Source organism: Cryptomeria japonica, chromosome 1 (assembly GCF_030272615.1).
Source record: "Cryptomeria japonica chromosome 1, Sugi_1.0, whole genome shotgun sequence".
Taxonomy (NCBI): Eukaryota; Viridiplantae; Streptophyta; class Pinopsida; order Cupressales; family Cupressaceae; genus Cryptomeria; species Cryptomeria japonica.
Genome location: NC_081405.1, coordinates 514,909,252 through 514,923,658, shown reverse-complemented (window position 1 = coordinate 514,923,658; position 14,407 = coordinate 514,909,252). Strand labels below are relative to the sequence as shown.

General features: G+C 35.6%; 1 pseudogene; it reads right to left on the bottom strand.

Moving 5' to 3' along the window:
* Positions 1–2,512: 2,512 nt before the first annotated feature.
* On the bottom strand, positions 2,513–3,588 carry LOC131857964 (wall-associated receptor kinase-like 9; annotated as a pseudogene).
* Between the last annotated feature and the right edge of the window lie 10,819 nt (positions 3,589–14,407).

The following is a 14,407-nucleotide window of genomic DNA, read 5'->3' as shown; positions in this document are numbered from 1 at the left end:
TGTTTTTAGATGGATGATGTGATTGGATAGAACCATGAATGGGGAGAGAAAGCATAGTAATGCTTTATTCAAATAAAGAAAAAAGAAGAAGATAAATTAATAATTTACATGCCACATTGTCAATGCTACTAGCATAGGTATCCTAAATACATCTATCTATAAAATGTTCAGAGATATCAATGTCAGGGTGCTCATCAATTCTCAATAATAGTTAAAATATTGGCACGTCAAAACTGATATCTTTCAATATATTTTAGATAGACGTATTTAAGATATCTATGCTAGTTAAATTTTTAAGAATATTTTCTACAATCTTTTGATCAATTATTTATTTTCTATACAATCTAATTTTATTAAATACATTCACACTATAATAAAAAAATTATCTCTGAAATCTCAACCCTTCATTTGCAAATTGTCAAGATTTATCCCGTGAGAATCCAATTTAACTACTTTCACCTTATTGTTCCCCAATAGATTATTTCAAAACATATCCCATGGCCTCTTAATTCTATTTACTGGTGCAACCTTTAAAAATTAACTCATAAATTAACTTCTTTCTTCGGTGATGAGAGATAAATGTTGGAATCATCCTTTATGTCAGTTGGCGCTGCCAGACTCTAAGATTGTGATCTATATTAAAATATTTTGCAACTTCCTTCTTTTCCCTCATAAAATTTGTTGTCGGCCTTTTTGACTCGACAATTATGTTTGTGGCTGGTGGCAGACATTCAGACTTGGATGAATTTGATTTTGATAGATGGAAAAGATATATTGGAACTTGCTATTCTTGAAGTAGCGCCTGGACATTATCCTCTTTGTCCACACGATGGACTTCAAACTGAGGTGGCTGATGCTTAGAGTGGATAAAGGTAAAACAGGAATGCACTACAAAATGGTTTTTTTCTTTCTTTCTTTTTTTCTTTAAAAAAATAAAATTGTTTATAGTTGCTACAATCTTTTGTAGCAACTAGGATGTTAATATATTATTTCAACATCAATAAATATAATGAATGGAAACTATCAATCTATATAAAAATTGGGAAGAACAATTATATAAACCTTCTCAATGTAAAGATGCAATAATCATATTTACCCACTTTTGAATTAAAAGGACAACCAAAAGAAATTTGTAGATCATAAGCTCGACAAACTCTTTATCGACGTTAACTTAAATTTGTACTTCCACTAACACAACAATCCTACTAATGGCAAATAAGGTAGTCTCTGAAGGTCAAATTTGATGTAGACCTTAGTTCCTTTAAATTACTTAGTGATAAAGAGAATTGTGGCTTCTACTATCAAAAGGTTAAACAACATGTTGACAAATTTTAGAACACTATTGAATCCGTTTTCTAAGAAATTATGAAGGTTTCCATTATAAGAGTGCATGAAAGAAAATAAGTAAAGGCACATTATTATGAAGTGAGCCTACATTAAGATGAATATTTTCTAGATTTTTTCAATGATTAATTAGGCCTTCAAATATGTTGTATTGCATCTTAATATGAAATGAAATTACTATATTATGGAGAGATTTAGTTAGGATGAATTGAAGAAAATGAATGTCAATATATCATATTTATAGTTTTGTTGTTTTTCTTCTTAAATTTAAAAATTGAAATCTCAAAACATTTCAAAAGTGGAGCGTGGTCCAATATAATTAGGAAGTGGATATTAAGATGTCATTATGTAAGTGATTTGTCACAATAAACTCTACATAATGTTTTCAAGTTAGATTGGCCATTAGAAAATTTATTACTATTGATAAAGTTGATGTTCAATTAATACAAAATTATTTTTTTGATTCTGATTAAATTTAAAATAACAAACTAAAATAAATAATACTTTGACAACATTTTATTATTATTATTTTAACTTTACTTTAATAAAAAGAAATAGTACAATATTCAAAAAAACATAAAATGATAAAAAGACACACCCACGCATCTATACATAAAAGATCAAGCTCTAGTCTCATATAAACATATACTACTATATTAAAAAACAATTAACTACTAGATCTGCAGTTCCCATTAAATAATATTTCAATGCACGTATAAAAAGCCATGAACATGCCATTTTCATCATTACAAATTAGAATGCATATTATATATAGAAACAAACTTGTTCCCTAAATAGTATGGGTATAGACTAAAAGATTATTCACCCATTTGAAATACATATTAATTGGCTAGAAGGACAAACATAGATACTAAGCATGAAATGGGACATGGAAAGAACTGAAAGTATCGACATGAGGAGTCATCTGCCGCTTCTGACGCCCACTCCGAGCCCTTCGATGCTAAACGAGGAACTGCACTGCTCTGGTATTGAATAAGCGACCCCAATTCCCTCGCTTTTTTCTTTCTCATCAACTATCAGCCCAACCATTTCTTCCGGGTTGTCTGCTACATCATTATTCACCCACGCATGCGGTCTTTCGCCTCCTTTACTCCAAAGCAATTCCTTAACTACCTCTTTCATTGAAGGTCTCTTCTCCCCTTCTACGCTAAGGCTTCGCTAGCCCCGCCACTCTTCTCATTGACTCCATGTTTTTACCTTCATCCACATCAAGACGGGGATCTATGATTTCCCTGAAACCTGTTTTATTCACAGTGGAGAGGAAAAATATGGCCAGGTTGCTCTGGTTCTTCATCCTTTCATACGAGACAGGTTTCAACCCTGTCAGAAGCTCGACCAGAACCACCCCAAAGCTGTGAACATCACTTTTCTCTGTAAGCTGAACTGTTTGGAAGTATTCAGGATCAAAGTAACCCATTGTTCCCTCCACTACTGTAGTGATGTGCGTTTGCCCCATTGGCACCAAACGAGACACTCCAAAGTCTGCAACGTTTGGATTATAATCATTGTCCAGCAGAATGTTGGAGGATTTGACATCTCTGTGGACAATCGGTACTGACGCTGCAGAGTGCAAGTATGACAAAGCTTCTGCGGTTTCTGTGGCTATGCGCATGCGCTGCTCCCATGGAGCTTGCTGATGCTCTTTCTTGTTATCATGCAGATGGTCGAACAATTTTCCATTTGAAATGTATTCATAAACCAAGAGAGGAACCGCAGTTTCCAGTCAGCACCCGAGTAATTTCACCACATTTCTGTGATTAATTTGGCTCAAAATAGAAACTTCATTAATAAACTGGTCGATTTCTTTAGAATCAACTTCCCTAGACTTCTTGACAGCCACAACAAGTCCATTGGTGAGAGTGCCTTTGTAAACGGTGCCATACCCACCAGTTCCCAGGATCAAATTTTGAGAGAACTTATTGGTGGCTTTCTCGATCTCGTTCAAAGAGAAGAGCTTCATGCCTTCCACTCCTCGAGATGAAATCAATCTTTCCAAATGATCTCCTCCATTCTTCTGAAAGTTCCTTTCTTTGACGCGCTTGGATTGTCTTAACTTCAAAATCCAGAAGAGAGTGCCACCGCCCAGTAGTACAGCTATTAGTATCCCCAATAGCCCTACATTCGTCAAACAGAAAAACTGTTACCGCAGGAAATGTAAACCTGATAGGGTAATAAATACAGCTGTCGAATGCCCAGAATAGATACCTGCGATTATTGATGAAGTTTGAAAGCAACCGAAACTTGTGCATATTTCTATTTCTGGAGCAGGATAAAATCATTAGAGGAGAATCTCAAATGAAAAGAAGAAAAACAAACGAATGTTATGGAAACATAAAAGAACAATTTGTACCTCTGCATCCCATGCCTTTCTTATATCCATCCCCGCTATAGCCAGTCTTACACTTGCATACATAACCCCAAGATTTATTTTCACACTCTGCGTTTGGAGAACACTGGTATGAATTGTTAGCTTTATCCGAGGGGCATGTGTCGCCAGGAATGGCCCAGTCTAGCCGCATAGAATAAGGGCAATCTTCGAATTGGAACTTTAATCCGGGATTCGAACCGAAACTCTCACGGTCAACTAGAGCAGAGGCGGAATGGCTACAATTTCTTGTTTCATTAAAAGAGAGAAGTTTTGCACTGACGCTCATCCTGGTGTAACCTCCCGGAACCGGTATTTTACAACAACTATTATCTTTACATGCCAATGGTTTGACAGAGCGTGTCTGATTACACGAAGAATAGCAAGACCCCATGAATGCATCCGGTCCAGTGGCCAAAGACATTCGATATTCGCCATATATGCTACAGCCAACAGCAAAGAAGTTATTAAACTCAGAAATCCTGAAAGGCCCTCCGTCTGAAAGGTTGAATGGCCTGGTGATTGTCTCGTTAGCCGGTTTGTTGCATGGTAAAGAATACGAGGCAGCGGCGTCAACCAGAATATGGTCGTAAGACATATTTAGGACTTTACAAGTTCTCTCGAAAGGATTGGCAGATAGGGGGTACCAGGGTGAGAACTCGATTTATTTTCGCAAGCTATTTCAAAACCAGGCAAACCACATGTGCTTCCGAGCAATCGGAAGGGATAAGGAATTGCCAGATTTCCGCATGTTTGAGAATTGGAGCCAAAACAATTATCTGCTTTGAGTGATAAAAGTTGAGCAGAAAAGTAGAGCAAAATCCATTGAATTGAACGTATAATTGTAAATTTCGACATGGAGATCTAATTCAGTGAATCAGGCAGGCCTAAAATGTAATATATCAAGCTATGATCTCCGCTCTGCATATATTCAGATTGTGGATGGAAGCATCGTTGGCAGTTTCAAGAGACAATACTTTTTGAAAAGTCGCCCTAGACGTGTTTTAGTTAAATCAGGATTCCTCTTTCCCTTGTTTTGGATTTGATCGTATGAGCACGGCTTATCAGCTGAGTTAAAACAGCCGCATAAACAGCCTGTAAAATAATTTAACAGTTAATAAGAATATTAAATTTACGTGTACAGTTAATAGATATTTCTTATCAATTATCCTTTGGAATGGTAGGTAAAATATTGAACAGTAACTTATGTTTCAAATCTTATTACAGCCGACCTTTCTCCTGATATAACTTGGTCAATGGCTCTCCATATCCTCAAACTTCTAACATGTATGGCAATTGATGAAACGTAATTTCCAACTGCATTCGAACGGACTGTTCTTATTAGTTCTTGACTTGGCCAGCTAATTACAGTGACTAATTGAAATGAATTGAATTGATCAATTCAACAGAGTCATCCGAACATCCACGCTTATTATTTAGGCTTGTCATTCATAACTTTCCTCAGATAAGTAAACACAAGCGTTTCCATTGAAATATTCAAGCTCACTTAATCAAACTACATCCATACACGTTCTTCGAAATTACTTGTAAGTTTCTTCCCCGGATAAAATTTTCACTTCCATCTATTACATGTGAACCACAGGAAGTTAACCTTTTCACGCCAAAAGATGGTCGGTATTTATATCTTATAATCTAAGATACAAGTCAATTTATATTATATAATCTAAGATGATATATATATATATATATACTATCTAATTAGAATCAAAATAGTAATGAACAATATGATCAAAATGTTGTTTTCAATTGTTGTTCCTAGCTATAGGTGGATTATTCTATGTCACACCTACACATTTCGATAGGTTTTTGAGAGGGAAATTGAATCCGTCAAAAAGGATTTCAGATTTACCACAATACCTAGATTAAAGGTCAGCGATGATAGTTGAAGGGAAAGTAATGTTTTTTGTAAACTATGTGGAAAATCTATAAAGTATGTCATTATATGTTTTTGAAAAGTTTGTGAATTTTTTTTCTAAACTTGCACACATAGTAAGATCTAGCTAGCTAGAAAGAAGAAAAATTGCAACATAGAGAGAAAATTTGAGAGCAAGAATGAGAGTGAAACTATTTCATTGATTAATTTACAAATAACTTACAAGCTATAGAGCCTTCGCCAAAGAAAAAAATGAAGGAAAAATAGGAATTAAACTAAAAAGGCGGAGATATTCCTTAGCTTAACAACTAAGTAAAAAATAGTTTTATCCAAATCATGGGATTAAAATAGAAATCCACAATTAAAATCCCATTAAACATAGAGGAAAAGCTTATTTACGTGCACTAACACCCCCCCTTAAGTCTAACTAAGGAGACAAAAGCCTAAGAAAAGGAAAGAGGAAAGAAGGAAAACCCAGTGGGAACAAAATCCCCCCTCAAAACTTACACTAACTCTGCATGGCATCTTGTATGCCGCAATGTCTTTCACCCCAAGAAGGCCTCGTAGAAAGTGAAAAATGAAAAGATAGAAACCTCGAGCTGTCAAACTAATGAATTCCCACTCAAGTTAAATGTTTGAAAGAATCAAGATGACAGGTTTGCGAAAATAATCCCATTTCTCCATTCTAATGCTAAACTATGACTTTGCCATACAAGACTCAAGAATAGTTACCACTGTAGTGTGATATTTTTTCAAATGTGAATCAGGATGTGTCAAGATAGTAGCATGGAGTGGCTGAGAGCGTACAAGACAATCCAAACCAGAAGAACATGCATCTCGATGTGAGCTAACATTGGAGATATGGCATGTGTCCTCAATATTGTCATCAAGATCAAGAAGAGATTGAACAAACAAATGATAAATGTTTGATAGAATGATATCTCGCTCATCAAGAGGACAAGAATGAAACTGCTAAAGAGAATCTAAGATAGCATTCAGAGAAACCGAAATCTCTGTCAAATTGGTAGGTGAAGGTGATTGAATAGTTGCCAATACTAGAGGTGTAGAAAGAAGAGAAGCAAGAGCTGATGTCTCTAAGTAATCAAGACAATCAAGGTTCTTCCAATAAGCAATTTCCTCTTTAGTGTCATCATCATACATAGGATTATCATCATTATCAAGGAAGATACGCATGTCTATAGTTGGATCATCTGGGAATGGAGCTTCAGTGGGATCTCCATACATTTCCCATAAAGTGGGCCAAAGAGAGCAAGGGCACTCAATGTGTGATATAGCCATGAATTATGGTCCCTAACACTTAAACCATTAATCCTGAGACATGATCATTTCTACTTTCCCATGCAAATTTATACCAACAAGCGCTTGGTTCAAGAATAAGCCCATACAAATGTGACAATAGATGAATCCATTGAAAATGTTTTAGGATTCCATCATGTCAGGACTTCTAGTTTCCTTCTTCCAAAGTGATGATAGCTAGATGATGTTTTATTCCCATTTAAGACTTAGATTATGTTGGCCATTTGGTGGAATTGATTATGTGATGCATTGATGTTTTATCATTGATACCAACATTAGCTATTTGGATGCTTTACCGACACCCTTCTGGTCCGAGTAGGTTGAGTGGTTTTTGGCTAACTTGGATCTAGCATGATCTGATAGGCTTCGGTATAGTTTGGTGATGAAATTGGCTTGTTCATGATACTCATGCTCTTATTTGGTCAGTTGGTTTTGGTTTGATGATTGGATGCTATCATGCTTGCTTAGAAGCTTGGTTTCTGGTTCCAAGGAGGGTTTCACCGGCAGAGTTTTTGGTGAAGATCTTCTATGAATTGCATAAGTGGTGTTGGTGCAGCTTTTGGTGGAGTTTCAGGATGCTGTTGGTGATCATGTTCAAGACTTGGCAGATGGAGATCATTGCTGAAATGTGTGAACCTATATTGGGTCCCGGTTGATCTAGGTTATAGACCGAGTTTAATGTAATGTGTAGATTGGACCTATTGATGTATTTCTAGGATGTCTTATATGTTAGATATTATTTGTTTCGTCTAAGGCCAACATGGTTTGTAATTATGTAAATGGTTTATTTTCTAGTGGTTGACCTGATTTTTTATGGTCGAGGGTTTGTATATATAGATGTAAGATCTCATTGTAGATCATCATGGTTATTATTAGAGGTCATGGTCAAGGAACTTGGAATCAATGGAAACTGGTTTGCAGCAACAAGTTCAACTTTCTCTTAAGTATCTTGATAATGAATAGGTGGAAAACAATAAATTGAAGAATGAAATGAGGCAAGCCTGAGAACACATTATTTCATTACAAGGAAAGCTATCAGTTGTTCAAGCCAAGATGAAGGAACTTTGTGATCAACTGCAAATACAGAGTAGTGATGAGGAAGATGCCTTAAAAGATCAATGTCAGAACTCACTCAGGAGAATACTACCTTGAAAATGTGAGCCCTAACTATGAGAATGTGCAAGGACATTGAAGACATGAAGAAGAATGAATAAAACCTAGCTCAACATTTGAAGGACAGATCTAATGAATGCAATAGAATGATACATGAGAATGACATGTTGAAACTTGAGTTGATTCAATCCCGAAATAGTGAACAAGAACTTGACAGATAGATCATAATCATGAGATGATTTAGCCACTGCAAATGAGTACAATGACAAGTTAAAAGCCAGCTCTGCAAGACTTGATGAACTGCTGAAGAGCTAGAGAGATGTTAATGATACGAGAGGTATTCAATATGAAGTAGGAGAAATCTCTGGCACTACACAACAAGATCAATCATTCGGTTAGAAGCAGAATTGTGCCAACAACTGAAACCAAAAATCACCGGTAAGATAGCCTAATTCTCACAAATTCAATGGTACATGCTTTGTTTGCAATAAATATGGTCATATAGAAAGTCAGTGTAGAAATAGGAATAATCAGAACAATGCATCAATCATCGGTCTTGGAAATATTAGATGTCATGCATGTAGTAGATTTGGACATATGGATAACCAATGTAGATCAAAAGGAAATCAAGGGTACAACAAAGCAATTCAGAAGAACAATGTTGTCTTTTATGCATGCAACAAGATTGGAAATATTGCTAATTATTGTAGAAGTAAGAATCCACCAATAGCTGATCAAAATGTAGATGAGAAGGGAAAGGCAAAGGTTGAAGATATAAAAAAGCAAGATGAGAGAAGATGGGCTAGGAAATTAGATACTCCACCAGTAGATCAACCGATAAAGCCATTAGGTCCTGTATCGGAAGCAGGAACTTCATCTGGTAACTAAAGAACTCTACATTAAGGGTAGGCAAATCATTGAAGATCATGCAAACACCCCAGATTAGGTCTATAGTTAGGGTATTCTGATTGCAGATGGATACTCAAGCAACATCAGGTGTTTACTCGATCCTATATGCAGATTATGTGATCCGGTTAGATTCTCCAGTAGCATTTATGATAGTGGAAAATTAGGGTTAATAGCAATAACAAGGAATAAGAAGTCATTTCTTCACACAGTGAATGAGCATTCTGAAGAGCGATTTCTAGATAATTTCAAGAGTCGAAAGGCGATTTGTGTTAGCATATACATTTGGGAAGTATTTCATCATCCAACAAGTTATCATGGTATTTATCATTTGCAGAAACCTTCGATATCTATCATGGCATCGTCATCAAATGTTGATACTCCTTTGAGTGCAAATTAAGAACCACCCTTGTCCTGAATTTAGGAAGCATCCTTTTAAATCTCTTTTGGATGAACCATTGGGAGCATTTTTGAGTGTTTGCCATGGTGTTCTTCACACTGAAGACATTAGGGCATACATCCATTAAGACATTGAGGAGATCATAATGATGGTATGATGAAAGAATAAATATCCGATAGATTACCGAGAGGGGGGCTAAATCAGTAAATAGAAAAACTGATACAAACTTCCCAAACTCAAACTTAATCACACAAAGTAAACTTATCAATGAAATACCACTTTCAAGATCAATACTCATAAGAATACTAGTTCACTGTTATAGCAATTTAACAGTAAACAACATTCAACTTGTAAACATCCAAATGCTTCATTTCTCAATGCTTCTGATTATCATGACTTATTAGAATAGTTAAGTAGTTAATCAAATCAATCATAAGATCATAACCACAAAAACATTCACCACATGACACAAGTATTTATATGTGGAAAACCCAAATAGGTAAAAACCATGGTGAGATGGGACTCACAAGATAATATCTGAACTCTTCTGAAGTTCACCCTGTTAGGAGCCTAGCCTGTAAAAGCTTTACAAAAAGTCCTGTTAAGAACTGATCCTATTAGAAATCGCCCGATTAAGGGATTGACTACAAATGCCTTATTAGAAGCAAATACCCTGTAAGGAGTAACCTCAGTAGAGGATTTGAAAATCCAATCTAATGGACCACCTTGTTAGAGGATTTAATAAGTAACCAAGCTTGTTAGAGCTTACTTGGTTAAGGGATTTCAATTCTGCTATAATTGTTAGAAAACAATAGGAGTTTCTCGATCTATTTGAATAACACTACATTTGCTTGACCAGATTCATTTAAGCTTCTATCTACCTTTACTCAAACTACAGACTCATTCTTCGGTTCAACAACCACACACTCAACTGATTTCTACCAACTCTTGCCAACCTCAAATAAAACAACTTCATCGACCTTAAATACAAATCAATTAGGTTAGTAACACAACAAAAATATAATCCTCTCATCGAGATTACTAACAAGTTGGTACAAGCATGACCGTTGGATTCCATAGCAATCTCAACACATTAATCAAGAAAACCTCAACCGCTCCTTGATTACCACTTCATTAGGCTCAGTAACTCATCACACGCTTTGCATTAGATGCAATACACTTTGCTCATTCCCTAGACAAGCAAACAATTGACCTTGTCTTCATACAATGACCATACATGTCACCTATCATTACCACTCAACATCAGATCATAAACCAACATAACCAATTCAACAACCTTAATCGGTTAGGGTTTAACAAAAACAACTAGTAGGGTTTACCAGTTACATAACATAGAAAGGGTTTCACCTTTTACTCTAGTTACCGGTTCAACTCACAAACTTACATACCGGTTTACAATATGCTTCACAAAGCTCTTCCTACCAGTTACAAGACAATATCAACAATATCATTACTAGATAATTGACATCAATTACAACATAACATATCATTAATGCAATCTTCGTGCAAATGCCAACAATCTCCCCCTTTGAAATTGATGAAAATACAAATATCAACACCATTGCTTTGTTGCTATGATTGTGAATAGGAATCCTAATTTACATTACCAAGTATTGACATGCTCCCTTTGTCTTTAGTCTATCATTGGTTTTCCTTCCCTTAATCACATAGCTCTTCTCCTACTTTGACAACAATGCCAAATTGAAAGTAAAACATGTAATATTAAATTTTCACTATGCATCAACAACATACTGCAACTTGATGCTCCCCCTATGGAGTACATCCACTTCTACATCAACCCTTATAAAATTCTTCAAGTGATTTAGGGACTGATGCAGTCAACATCATGTTCAACTAACTTCATGAAGAGGGACAACCCCCAACTGACTTCTAAGATACTCAAAAGTAGTCTTAGGCAGAGGTTTGGTAAAAATATCTGCAAGCTGCTCTTTGGTAGAAACATGCTCTAAGATAACATCTTTTCTCTGAGCTTTTCCCCTCAAGAAATGATACTTCAATTAAATGTGCTTGATTCGTGCGTGCAAAACAGGATTCTTGGAAATATTTATGGCACTTATGTTATCACATAAAATATTTATAGGTTCTAAAATCTTCATCTTAAAACCTTCCAAAATGTGCCCCATCCAAATAGATTGTGTGCAATTCATATAAGCTACAACATACTTAGCATTAGTAGTAGATTATGATGTACAACTCTTCTTTTTACTTCTCCATGAAACAAGCCTTCCTCCAAGAAAAAATTCTCCACTGGTTGTGCTTTTCTGGTCATCAACATTTCCTACCCAATCAGCATCAGTGTATGCTTTCAAATCAAAGTTTCCTCCACATGGATACCATAATCCATAGTCAATAGTACCTTGTAGGTATCTAAAGATTCTCTTGGTTTCTATCAGGTGTCTCTCCTTAGGATTCTTCTAGAATCTAGCAACTATACCAACTGCATGAGCTATGTACAGTCTGCTGTGAACAAAATAGTGCAATTTGCCAATCATTGACCTGTATTCCTTCTCATCAACAGACTTAGATTCATCTTCCTTGGACAACTTACAACCTGTAACCATTATTGTCCCAACTAGTTTATAGTCACTCATGCAAAATGTCTTCAAAACCTCTTTTACATACTTAGACTGTGTAATGAAAATATCATTCTTCATTTGTTGTATCTGCAAGCTTATGAATATTTTTATTTGCCCTACTAAAGACATTTCAAACTCATTTTTTTATTTCCTCTACAAAATTTTTTCTCATGACATCATTACCTCCAAATATAATGTCATCAACAAATACTTCAGTGACTAGTATTTCATCTCCTTTAGACAAGATATATGTTACTATCATCACTGGTTCTTAGAATACCTATCTTCATTAGATGTGTATGAAGCCTTGCATACCATGCTCTGGGTGCCTTCTTTAATCCATACAAATCCTTATACAATCTGCATACCATGTCTTTCTCATCAGTCAAAGCATAACCATTTGGTTGCTCTATGTATACCTCTTCTTTCAATATCCCATTAAAAAATGCAGACTTAACATCCATCTGATATACCTTGAACATTTTATGGGCTCCAAATGCAAGTAAAGTTCTGACACCTTCTAGTGTTGCTACTTGGGCAAAATTTTTGCCATAATCTTCTCCTTCTTCTTGTGCATAACCCTTGTAGCCTAATTTTTCCTTGTTGCAAACTACAACACCATCCTCATTCATCTTGTTCTTGTATACCCATTTAGTACCTATAACATTCTTATTTACCGGTTGGGGTACTAGGGTCCAAGTGTTGTTCTTCTCAATTTGATCCAATTCCTCCTCCATAGCTTTAATCCAATAATCATCACCAAATGCCTCCTTAGCAGTTCTTGGTTCAATGGCGAAGATCATGCAAGAATTCTCTCTAATTCTTCTTCTGGTTAGTACTCCAGCATCCTTATCTCCAATAATCTACTCAGGATTGTGATTCAGTCTCACATATCTAGGAATAACATGATTATCATCTTTAGGTTCAGATTCTTCATTGTCATCATCTTCTTTTGAATTTATCTGTACCAGTTGGACTGGTGCATCAGACTTTGCTTTATCGGTTTCAGATTTCACAATTTCTTGTTCCAAAAACAAAATGCAAGGATCTTCATCATTTTTCTCTAAACTGGTTCCTTCTGAGACATCAAGAAATTCATCCACTCAAACATCAACACTCTCAACAATTCTCTATGTCTGGTTGTTAAAACATTTGTAGGCCTTACTGTTGGTGGAATAGCCAAGAAATATGCCTTCATCACTCTTAGCCTCAAATTTGCTAATGTAATCACCTCTCTTAATAAAATATTTTCTTCCAAATATTTTAAAATTGATAACATTAGGTGATCTTCCATACCAATATTCATAAGGAGTCTTTTCCTTACCTCTTTACCAGAACTCGATTCATTGTGTAGATAGTTGTGCTGACAACTTCTCTCCAAAAGCTTTTTGATACACCTCCTTGTATCAACATTCTCCTAGCATCTTCAACAACTGACCGGTTGTTTCTTTGTGCAATACCATTATGTTGTGGTGTCCTTGGTGCAGAAAGCTGCCATTTGATACCATTCTCTTCATAGTACCTATGGAATTCCTCATAAGTAAATTCACCACCTTGATCTGTCCTCAAACATTTTATCTTCTTACCACTCTCTTTCTCAGTTAAGGCCTTGAATGCCTTGAACTTGCCGAAATCTTTAGACTTATCCTTCAAGAATGTGACCCACATCATCCTTGAGCAATCATTAGTGAGAATCATAAAATATCTATCACCTTGAATGCTTTTTTTTCTTATTGGTCCACAAAGATCTATATGTTCACCAAATCTAACAAGTGCTCTTCTGAAAAGGATTTTCTTTTGAAAGTTGAAGAATTCATCTTTCCTAACTGACATTCTTTGCAAAGATAATTAACTGGTTTGTTTAATCGAGGAAAACCTCTAACTGTCTTGGACTTACTCACTTTAACAATGTTATCAAAGTTTATATGACAAAATATCCTATGCAAAAGCCAGCTATCATCTATTTTTGCAATAAAATAGTTGCTAACTTTAGAATGAAGGTGAAATGGGTTACCTTTAGTTTGTTTCCTGGTTGCAATAAATTCACCTTTGTTGTCAAAGATCTTGCACATACCATTTTTAAACTCCAGTGGGTATCCTTTGTCATTGAGTTGTGCCACACTCAAAAGATTGTTCTTTAGAACTTCAACCCAGTAGACATCATCTGCACTACTCTTCCCATTAAGAGAAATAACTCGTTTACCTTTAACTATGCAGGGTGAGTCATTACCAAATCTAACAACACCGCCATCAAATTCCTTCAAGGAAAGAAATTTGCTTCGATCACTGGTCATCTGATGTGAACAACCACTATCAATGATCTGATCATCAGAGTTATCCATCCTGGATACTAATGCCTTCTAGTCTGATATCTCTTCCTTAATAGATACAAACACAATATCTTAACTAGCATCACCATCAGATTCTTC